Source organism: Galeopterus variegatus, unplaced genomic scaffold (assembly GCF_000696425.1).
Source record: "Galeopterus variegatus unplaced genomic scaffold, G_variegatus-3.0.2 Scaffold466, whole genome shotgun sequence".
In the NCBI taxonomy this organism is placed as follows: Eukaryota; Metazoa; Chordata; class Mammalia; order Dermoptera; family Cynocephalidae; genus Galeopterus; species Galeopterus variegatus.
In genome coordinates this window covers 598,151-608,017 of record NW_007726577.1, presented here as the reverse complement: position 1 = coordinate 608,017, position 9,867 = coordinate 598,151, and positions in this window count along the sequence as shown.

Here is a 9,867-nt window from a genome sequence, read left to right as displayed (position 1 = left end):
CAATTCACACACATACATACACACACACACACACACACACACACACACACACACTCTCACACACACTCACACAAAAACAAACAAACAGCAACAACAACATCAACAACAACAACAAAAAAAAAACGGGGGGGGAGAGGAAGATTTAACAACCACAACTTTTTTTTTTTTAAGTTCTTACAACAAGAAAATGGAGGGGACACATCTGGGTGGGAGGGGGGAGAGGGAGGTGGGAGGGAGGTTTCGGTGATGGGACACAATAACTAACTACATTGTATATTGACAAAATAAAAATAAAAATATATATATATACAAAATAAGGAAGTCTGGGAAACCAGGATATTTCCCAACTTTTCATTATGGAAATTTCCAGCATGCACAAAGATGGAGAGAATGGCACTACAAACCCCCATGTGCCCATCACCAGCTGCAAGAACTTGTCAACATCTTGCCAATCTAGTTTCATCGTTCCCACCTGACACCCTTTTTCTTTTCTTTCTTGCTATTTATTTTATAATATCTTAAAGCAAATGCAAGACACCGTGTCAGGCCATCCATAACACATCAGTATGCATTACTAAACTAAGGATTTTGTTTTGTTTTGTTTTTGCCTAATATCACTGCCATTGCCACATTTAACAGATTTAACATAAAGAAAGTGGGATTCTGGCAGCTGGGGAAAAGACTAAATTACCACCCTAGAGTTTCTCCTACTAGTGCTTCTCAAAATTGAACGTGCACAGGAATCACTTGGGCATCCTGTCCAAATGCAGACTCTGGTTCAGCAGGTCTGGGTGAGGCGGTGCAGTCTGCAGTTCCAACAGACTCTCAGTGGAGGCGATGCTGCTAGTCCGTGGATCACACAAGAGGAAGGGTTGGCCCAAAACCCCACAGCAACTGAACAAAAAATCATGATGCCTCCTGATTTCCAAGGCCTTCAACGAGAGGAAAAGCTGGGGACCATTTGAGAAAGGAGGAAGGCTTTTCGTACCAGCCCTAGGCCTTATAGGGCTGCCAAGGAATACAGACATGAGGTCAGCAATGTTCAACTGACGTCACCGGTGTATTAGTTTCCTGTGGCCCCTGGAAAGTATCACAAGCTGGGTGGCTTAAAACAACAGAAAGTCTGGAGGCCAGAAGTCCAAAATCAAGGTATCAGGAGGGCCATGCTCCCTCCAGAGGTTCTAGGGGAGAATATCCATTCCTTGCCTCTTCCAGCTTTTAGTGGCTTCCCGAATTCCTTAACTTATGGCCATATCACTACAATCTCTGCCTCTGTGGTCACATGGCCTCCTCCTCTTCTGTCTGTGTCTTCTCTTCTTCTGCCTCTGGTAAGGACACTCATTTTTGGATTTAGAGCCCACCAGATGATCCAGAATAATCTCCCCTTGAGATTATATCTGCAGAAGACTGCTTTTCCTAACTAGGCAATATGCACAGATTCTGGGGATAAGGATAGGGACATACCTTTGGAGGAAGCCACCATTCAGCCCCACTACACTGGTTTCTGTGAGTTAAATATATACCCCAAAAGTTCATGTATTGAAAACTTGACCCCCACTGTAATAGTGTTAAGAGTGTGGGAAATCCTATTATGGTAATTAAAAGGTGGGGCCTTAAAGAGGTGATTAGATTGTGAGGACTGTGCCCTCATGATCCATTCATGAAACAATGGGTGTGGTTCTGATGGCTTTGTAAGGTGAGCAAGTAAGAAGTTTAGCTGTCTCTTGCTCAGCGCATTCTCGCCATGTGATATCCTGAGTTGCTGAAGAGGCAGGCCCTCACCAGATGTGCCCCCTGGACTGTGGACTTCCCAGCCTCCAAACTGTAAGACATAAATTTCATTTCTTCATAAATTAACCAGTTTCAGGTATTCTGTTATAAGCAACAGAAGCAGACTAGTACACTGGTAAAAGGAATAAAGTGAGAAAAGATGCAGAGAAAGGGACAGATCCAATTTCTGTGACAGTCACCATTAAGGCAGGCGAGAGTAAAACTGTGTGTTAATAGAGTTTCCAGATAGAATTCAAGTGCAGTCATCTGCTTCCAGCTACTCAAAGAGAGAACATTTCTGTTTCTGACAGCAGATTAAGAGAAGTGATGGGGAGAAAGTCCATGATGCTGGCCTAGTTCCTAAGGAATCACTCCTCTGCCTTAAGGCCATTCTCAAGTCTTGTTCAAGGATAAATGATTTATTGATGGCCATAATTAAAAAGCAATGTCAAAAAGTAGCAGTGTCAGCATTTTTCATTTGTACTTACACATGCGCAAGAACAGTTTAGTAAAACAGGTGCTTTGGGGTTTTCTTTCTCTGTCTAGAAAAAGACCGCCATCATGCCATGCTAGCATTGGGGACAGACCTCATTTCTTTTTTTTTTTTTTTCCTTTTTTTGTCTTTTTTTTTTTTTTCGTGACCGGCAACGGATCGCAACCCTCAGTGTCGCGCCCGTACCGGACCGGGGACCGGCAACAGGATCGCAACCCTCGGTGTTGCTCCCGCGCCTCGCTCAACCAGTGAGCGGGAACCGGTCCGCATGTGGGATCCGAACCCTCGGCGGGAGCGCCACCGCACTTCCCAAGTGGCGCACTATAGCAGTGCGCCACCGGGCCGTCCCAAGGGACAGACCTCATTTCTATAGCAGGAGTTGATAAAGTATGAGATTTCAGTTGGTGCCCTGAGATACCTATTCTCATTCCAAGCACTTTTGTTTGTTATGGGTCCAGCAGATTATCAGTGGAGGGCACTCTGGCATGTCGATTTGGGATGAGTATGGTTTGACCCCCAGTGGGAGCTGTTTTTCCATCAGTGTCTTGGCTGTGGTTCTGAATGAGCTCATCTGCTCAAGATTAAAGTACTGCACCTTGCCATGACTGATATGCCGTGGGAGTGTGCACTGTACCCTGCCTAATTAGCAAGCAGCAGGAGTCAGATCACTAGGAAAGTTCACCCTGCTTCTGGTTAACATGCAGAATTACCCATGTCGCCAAACAGTAAAGTGACATGGATGACAGACTCCCAGAATGATTGAGCCAGAAAGGCCCTTGGAAATCATTCGCCCCTCTCGTTTTACAAAGGAGGAAACTGAGGCCTAGAAAAAAAGCAAGGATTTACAAGAGCCATGACCAAACCCAGGTATCCTGCCTCCAAGTCCAGCCTCCTTTCCACAGCACCGTGCAGCAGCAAGGACAGCATCACCTGACACAGAAGTGACACCAGTTCCTGTGCAGTTACTGGAACTCCAGGCACGGCCAAAAGTGCCACCTTCCCATAGCTTTTCGAGTCAGGTCTCTGATTATCTCCAGATAGAAAATGCTGTCTGCTCTTGGGCAATTTAAGTAAAACTGTGATTGCTGCTCCCTGCAGCTGATCATTTTTAGCTCTTCCTTGTCACTCAGTTGTTTTGCCCACTGGCTCTTGACGGGAATAAAGAGTGCTGAGCAGCAAGGAGGGAGAGAAGAGACAGTAGAAACCTCTGCTGGGTCATTAGTGGTCCCCAGCCACTGGCTGGATTTAGAACATCCTTTAAGTGTCAGGTGAAAATAATCCTGCATGCAATTACTGGGACTGACAGTACTGCAGAATGGAAGGGTCATGTTCCCAGAGCTCGTTTTAGGTTTGGTGCTTGAAATGCGGCTTTGAGGAGGAAATGGATTCTATGATTATTTCCCGGGTTAGTCTACTTCACTAATATTATAACTGACATCTGAGTCCCAGCGCATAGAAGCCAGCATCCTTAAGATACAGGAGGGGGAGCTAGCTGGTTAGTTCAGTTGGTTAGAGTGTGGTGCTGGTAACACCAAGGTCCAGGATTCGATCCCTGTACCAGCCAGCTGCCAATAAAGAAAAGAAAAGATACAGGAGAGGACGTTTCTGTGCCTGCAGCATTCTTCACCTGCTCCAATCCCTCCCCCAGGGCTGTAGTGGCTCTGGACCCCCATTCCTCCCTATCCAGATTTGGATAACTGCTTCCCCTCCCCCCAGTCCCTCCAGGCGTCTGCTGTCAACCCAAATTTGTACTGGACAATCTGCTAGACTGATCCCCATGCAGGTGTGAGTGACTAACAGCCCCTGAACCCATGGTTCTGCCATTTCAGTGGCACTAACACCACCAGGAGGGCTTGTTAAAAGGTAGACTCCCAGCCCCCACCCCAGAGGTGCAGATTCGGCAAGGCCTGGAGTGGAGACTGGGGGGTCAGTGTTTTTAACAAGCGACTCAACCAATTTTAAGGCCGGGGGTAGAAATGCTATTGAGAAATACTAGAATAGGTGACATTGCAGGTGTTTGTAATTCCAGAGTGATTTTATCTTTACTGGACAGGAAGAGTCACATAGAACAGAATCCAGGATATTGCAGGTTATTTAAAAATTTTTTTAAAGGTAAAGGCAAGCTGTTCCCTGGGTGAATTATGACTGTGCTTTCATTTCATCGGCTGTGATGTGGCCCAGCTTAGCCAGCAGAAAGCTCAGGCGCTATCACAATAAGAAGGCTTGCTGCAGATTTCACAAGGTTTCCATCATTCATTCATGAGGCTCGAAAGTTTCCTGCCGGGGATGGCCAGTTACCTCAGTTGGTTAGAGCACGGTGTTATAACACCAAGATCAAGAGTTTGGATCCCTACACCGGCCAGTTGCAAAAAAAAGAAAAAAGGGTCCTTGCCTTTCCCAAAGTACTTTCACTTGTGCTACTCAGTCACCCCCATCTCCAGAAAGGCAGTACAGCAGAGTCTAAGAGCACAACTAAAGATAGATGCTCGACATCATTAGTCATCAGGAAAACAACGCAAACCAAAACCACAATGAAATATCACTTCACATGCACTAGGTTGGCTATTTAAAAAGACAATAACAAGTGTTGGTGAGGATGCGGAGAAACTGGAACCTTCTTACATTACTTATGGGAATGCAAAACTGTACAGCCAAGGAGGAAAATGGTTTGGCAGTCCCTCAAAAAGTTATACGTAGAGTTGCCATGTGACTCAGAAATTCCATTCCTAGACATACCCAAAAGAATTAAACACAGGAACCTGATCAGATACCTGTACACTGATGTTCATAGCAGCATTGTTCACAATAGCCAAAAGGGAGAAACAACCCAAATATCCATCAGGGCATGAGTAGATAAACCAAATGCGGTCTATCCATACAGTGGAATATTATTCAGCCACAAAAGGGAGTGAAATACTGGCCCAGCTACAACACAGAGAAACCCTGAAAACATGATGCCAAGTGAAAGAAGCCAGACACAAAAGGTCACAGATTGTATGATTCCATTATACGAAATATCTAGAGTAGGTAAATTTATAGAGACAGAGCAGATCAATGGTTGCTGGAACTGGGGGGACAGGGTATGGAGCAATGAGGAGCGACTGCTAATGGGTACCGTGTCTCCTTTTGGGGAGATACAAATGTCTTGAAACTAGATAGAAATGATGGTTGCACAACACTGTGAATGGACTAAATGGGCTAATTGCCTCTGAATTGTTCACTTTAAAATGTTAATAGCTGGGCCGGCCCGGTGGCGCACTGCTACAGTGCGCCGCTTGGGAGCGTGGTGGCGCTCTCGCCGAGGGTTTGGATCCCACATACAGACCGGCCGCTCACTGGCTGAGCGAGGTGCAGGCACAACACCGAGGGTTGCGATCCCGTTGCCGGTCCCGGTCCAGTACGGGCGCGACACTGAGGGTTGCGATCCGTTGCCGGTCATGAAAAAAGACAAAAAGGAAAAAAAAATGTTAATAGCTAATTTTGTGTTATGTGAATGTTACCTGAATAAAAGCAATGCATAGGGTGTAACCAAACCTCCAGGGTTCAAAGCCCAGCTCTGCCACTTGACCTGAGGTAAACTCCCTGCCTCAGTTTCCTATAAAGGGGGAACTCTATAAAGGGGGATTATAATGATACCCACCTTGCTCACTGTTGAAAAATTAAATGAGCTAATGTCTCTAAAGCACTTGGAAGAGGTGGTGGAATACAGCCTGGCTGTAAATAAATTTGCCATTATTTCATTATACAAACGCTTTGGGGAATGTTCTAGTTCACACAGAAAGTTCAGAAGCCAATTATTAGGACTCGAGTCCATGTTCTTCCCCTGTCGACCATCTGACTTGATCTTTGACCAAGAATCTTGACACCCAAAGGCCCCACTCACGGGCAGCAGCACAGCCCCCCCCAGGGGGCCCACACGTGGCTGGTCCACCTGCAAGGCAGAAACAGAGAGCAAAAACTATCTCTGCTTCTTCCCAGTCAAAAGCCATGGCCACTCTAGGGAGAACCAACCCACCAGCAGCCTAGTGGCTGCTCTGACCCATTGGAGACCTTTTCGCTCCTCTGTTCCCATAACCAGAATGTCCTGCCTCAGTTTACCTTGGACATAGTGAGAAATCACCACTACCTTATGATTAGTCGGGTCACCCAGAGGCTTCATCTCCCAGGAGGAGGGAGGGAGTGAACAGCAGCTCACACTTTATAAGACCCCACGCAGCCCGCCCCTTTCTCCCGGTACAATGTAAAATCACAGGATTTTTCCTATACGTGTCCCAATCCCTAAGGTTTCAGGAACATATTGCACAGCTTATTCACATTTCCCAACACCCACCTTCCTTCCTTAAGGAGAGAGTAATAAGTATACACCCATCTATGTCTGGAGACTCATGCTGAACCCATGGCCTCCCGTGGGAGTCCTAGGAAAAACCTTGGGATGTTTGCCGAGAATTGGGCCCAAATCCCAGGCTTTCAGAAGCCTTCCCTCCTTCATTCATGAGGCTCAAAATGTTCTTGTTCATTCGGGCCTCTACCTACCCCGAACAAAGAACTCTCACTCATGGCATTCAATCCCCCGCCCCTGCCACCTCCTGAGAGGCGCTTGGCAGACAGACTAAGAGCACAGGCATAGAGGCTCCAGTCTTCAGCTTCTGGACACAGGATGACCCAAGGGGCTTGGCCTCCCAGCTTCCAGCTTTCCCTCCTCCCTGACCAGCCTCCCCAGCCAACACCAGCTTTCCCCAGGCTGTGAGGTCTATTCTAGGGAGCAGGTCCAAGCTGGCAGGTTGAGATGTGATCAGCTCTGCCATTGTGGCTACCCATGTCTGCACCTCCAGAAGAACAAGTCCAAAGCCTGGCATGGATTCCCAGAATGATACACCCTCTGGAGGAAAGTAAGCCAACCAGGAGGATGTGGGGGAGGTGGTCTGAAGATCCAGTTGTTCTGTAGAAATTCCAAAACCACAGAAGCTGAGTCGTACTCCTCAGCCTAAAACTGTCTCCAGTCCTTACAAGATGTTGTGGATTTCCTCTGATCTGGTCTTAAGGACTCTGTCTGGACAGTGGCTATAAACTCTAGCCCTGCCCTGATCGGGCTGCAGGGGAGGTGGCCATGGGGGTTCACAGTGTCCCTCTCATGGGATACTTCATCCTGATGGATGGCCTAATGCCTAAGTCTTCGGCCTGTGACCAGGTGTCCCTCTCACAGGAAACGTGTTTATACTGGCAGGAACCATGGCTCTTGTCTGACTTGTGTCCAGTTTGTTCCTACAGGTATAGACAGCCATTCTCCAGGAGAGCCCTGACCAGGAAGAGAGTTAGGTTCAGGTGTATGGGTCAGGTGAGCCACAGAGGAGGCAGATCAACAAAACATAAGAAATAAGAGAAGCAGTTTATTACTCACAGATCCACGAGAGAAGAGGGGGGACCACAAGGGCTGCCGGGAAGTCCAGGGACAGCAGGGAGCTCGACCAGTGGGTGGGGAGTGGAGGGAGGAGAGAGAGGGGAGGATGAGCAGGAGGAGGAGGAGGAAAGAGAGAGGACCTTCGGGTATGGGCCTTTGTTGAGGTCCAGGGCATTATCCGTTAGGCTTTCCCATGAGGGGGGGTGTGGGTGGGGTTGTCAAGGGGTTTAAAGAAAACACGTGCAAAGAGGGGACTTATTTACATGACTCTGGTTTTCTCGTGGTCAGCAGCTGTGGGTGTGTTGGGTTTGGGGTCAATGAGATGAAGAACTAGCAGGCTGTTTCTCAAAGTGCCACTTTGTCAGGTTGGTGTGGTGGGTTTACAACTGGATTTCAAACAACTTATGTCAAGCCTAAAAATGGATGCTGAGGCAGCACCTATAGTACACAACTTTATGACACAAGGAGGGAATTGGGAAGTTTAGTGCTGCTAGGAAATATTGATCATGCAACATAGTATTTATATCACACCACCTCCCACCACACTCCAGCCTCCCTCTACCATGAGGTTTGTGGAAGTTGTTTGTGGAACTGCCCCAACCCTCCAAATTGCGACATCCCTGAGGGTAGACTCATGACATTCATTTTTTTATAAATGTGGCATAAAAAGTGGTGCTACCACGTGGCCCTGTCTTGGTTCAGTGCCGCATTTGAGAAAACATCAGTCCAGATCCAAATAACCAAAGGCAATGGAAATGTTTACTATAGTCCTTCCAGACAAACACTAAAGAAAACTTATTTTCAAAATTCACAGCGACACTTCCTAAAATCTTCTTTTCACATCTCTTTCTCTCTGTCTCCTACATTCACAGAAGCATCCCAGGAGCAAAATTATTATAAAGACCCAGGAGCAAAATGATTAATGACTTCACTATATCCGATTCTGATTTAGTTGGTCTAGGCAGTGTATGGGTGCAAGTATTTTTTTAAATCTCTCCCAGATGCAGTCAGAGTTGAGAGCTATGTGATTAAATGATTGTTGTAGCCAAGCTACAGGATGACCCCTAACAGTCCCACCTGCTGGCATTTCGTTGTCAGGTCACCTCCTATGTTGTGCCAGCATTGGTCTGTGTGACCAATAGATTTCAGCAGAAGTGATGATATGTCACTTCCAAAATTACCACAGCATCCATCTTGACGTACGCACTCTCTCTCCCTCTCTCTCTCTCTCTCTCTCTCTGCCCCCACCCCCCACCCCCAGATTAGTTTGTTTCTGTTGCTTATAACAGAGTACCTGAAACTGGGTAATTTATAAAGAAACAATATTTATTTCTTATAGTTTTGAAGGCTGGGAAGTCCAAAGTCCAGAGAACATATCTGGTGAGGACCTTCTTCTGAGTGGGGCCTTTCTACTGTGTCTTGTGGCAACCAGAGTATTACACAGTGAGAATGGGCTGAGCAAGAGAGAGCTAGCCGTCAGAACCACGTCCACTGCTCCATGAATGGATCAATTCATTCACAAGGGCATGGTTCTTACAATCTAATCACCTCTTAAAGCCCCACCTTTCAATTACCATCATTGGGTTTCCCACCTTCTTAGCACAGTTAGAATGGAGATTGTTTCCAATACATGAAATGTGGGGGGACACATTTGACCCATAGCACTCCCTGATCACTTGCTCGGGGGGAATTTAGCAGCCACGTTGTAGGAACACTCAGGTGGCCCAGAGAGAGCCCCACAAAGTGAATGAGGTCTCTGGCCAACAGCCAGGCAAGTCATGTGCGTGAGCTGGGAAACAGAGCCTCCAGCCCCAGACCAGCCTTCACATGACTTCAGCCCCAGCCGACAGCTGGACAACAGCCTTATTAGAAGTACTGAGCTGGAACAACACAGCTAAGCCAGTCCTAGATTCCTGACCCACAGAGCCTGTGTGATAATAAGTAACTTATTTTAAGCCTCTACGTTTTGCAATGAGTTGTTACATAGCAATAGGTAGCTCATACAATGATCTTTGCTCTCTAAGACCTCTTCCTCTAAGGCACCTAACTCCAAGGACATTAGCCTGGAATTATCCTCCTCTTCCCCAACCACTAACCATAAATTCCTCATCAAAGCCCCTCCTCTCCCTGGGGAGTCTCCTGTCTTCCCCGTCCTTCAGGGACCTACTGATTCCCATTTCCAGTGGTCCTTCACTGCATTCCAAAG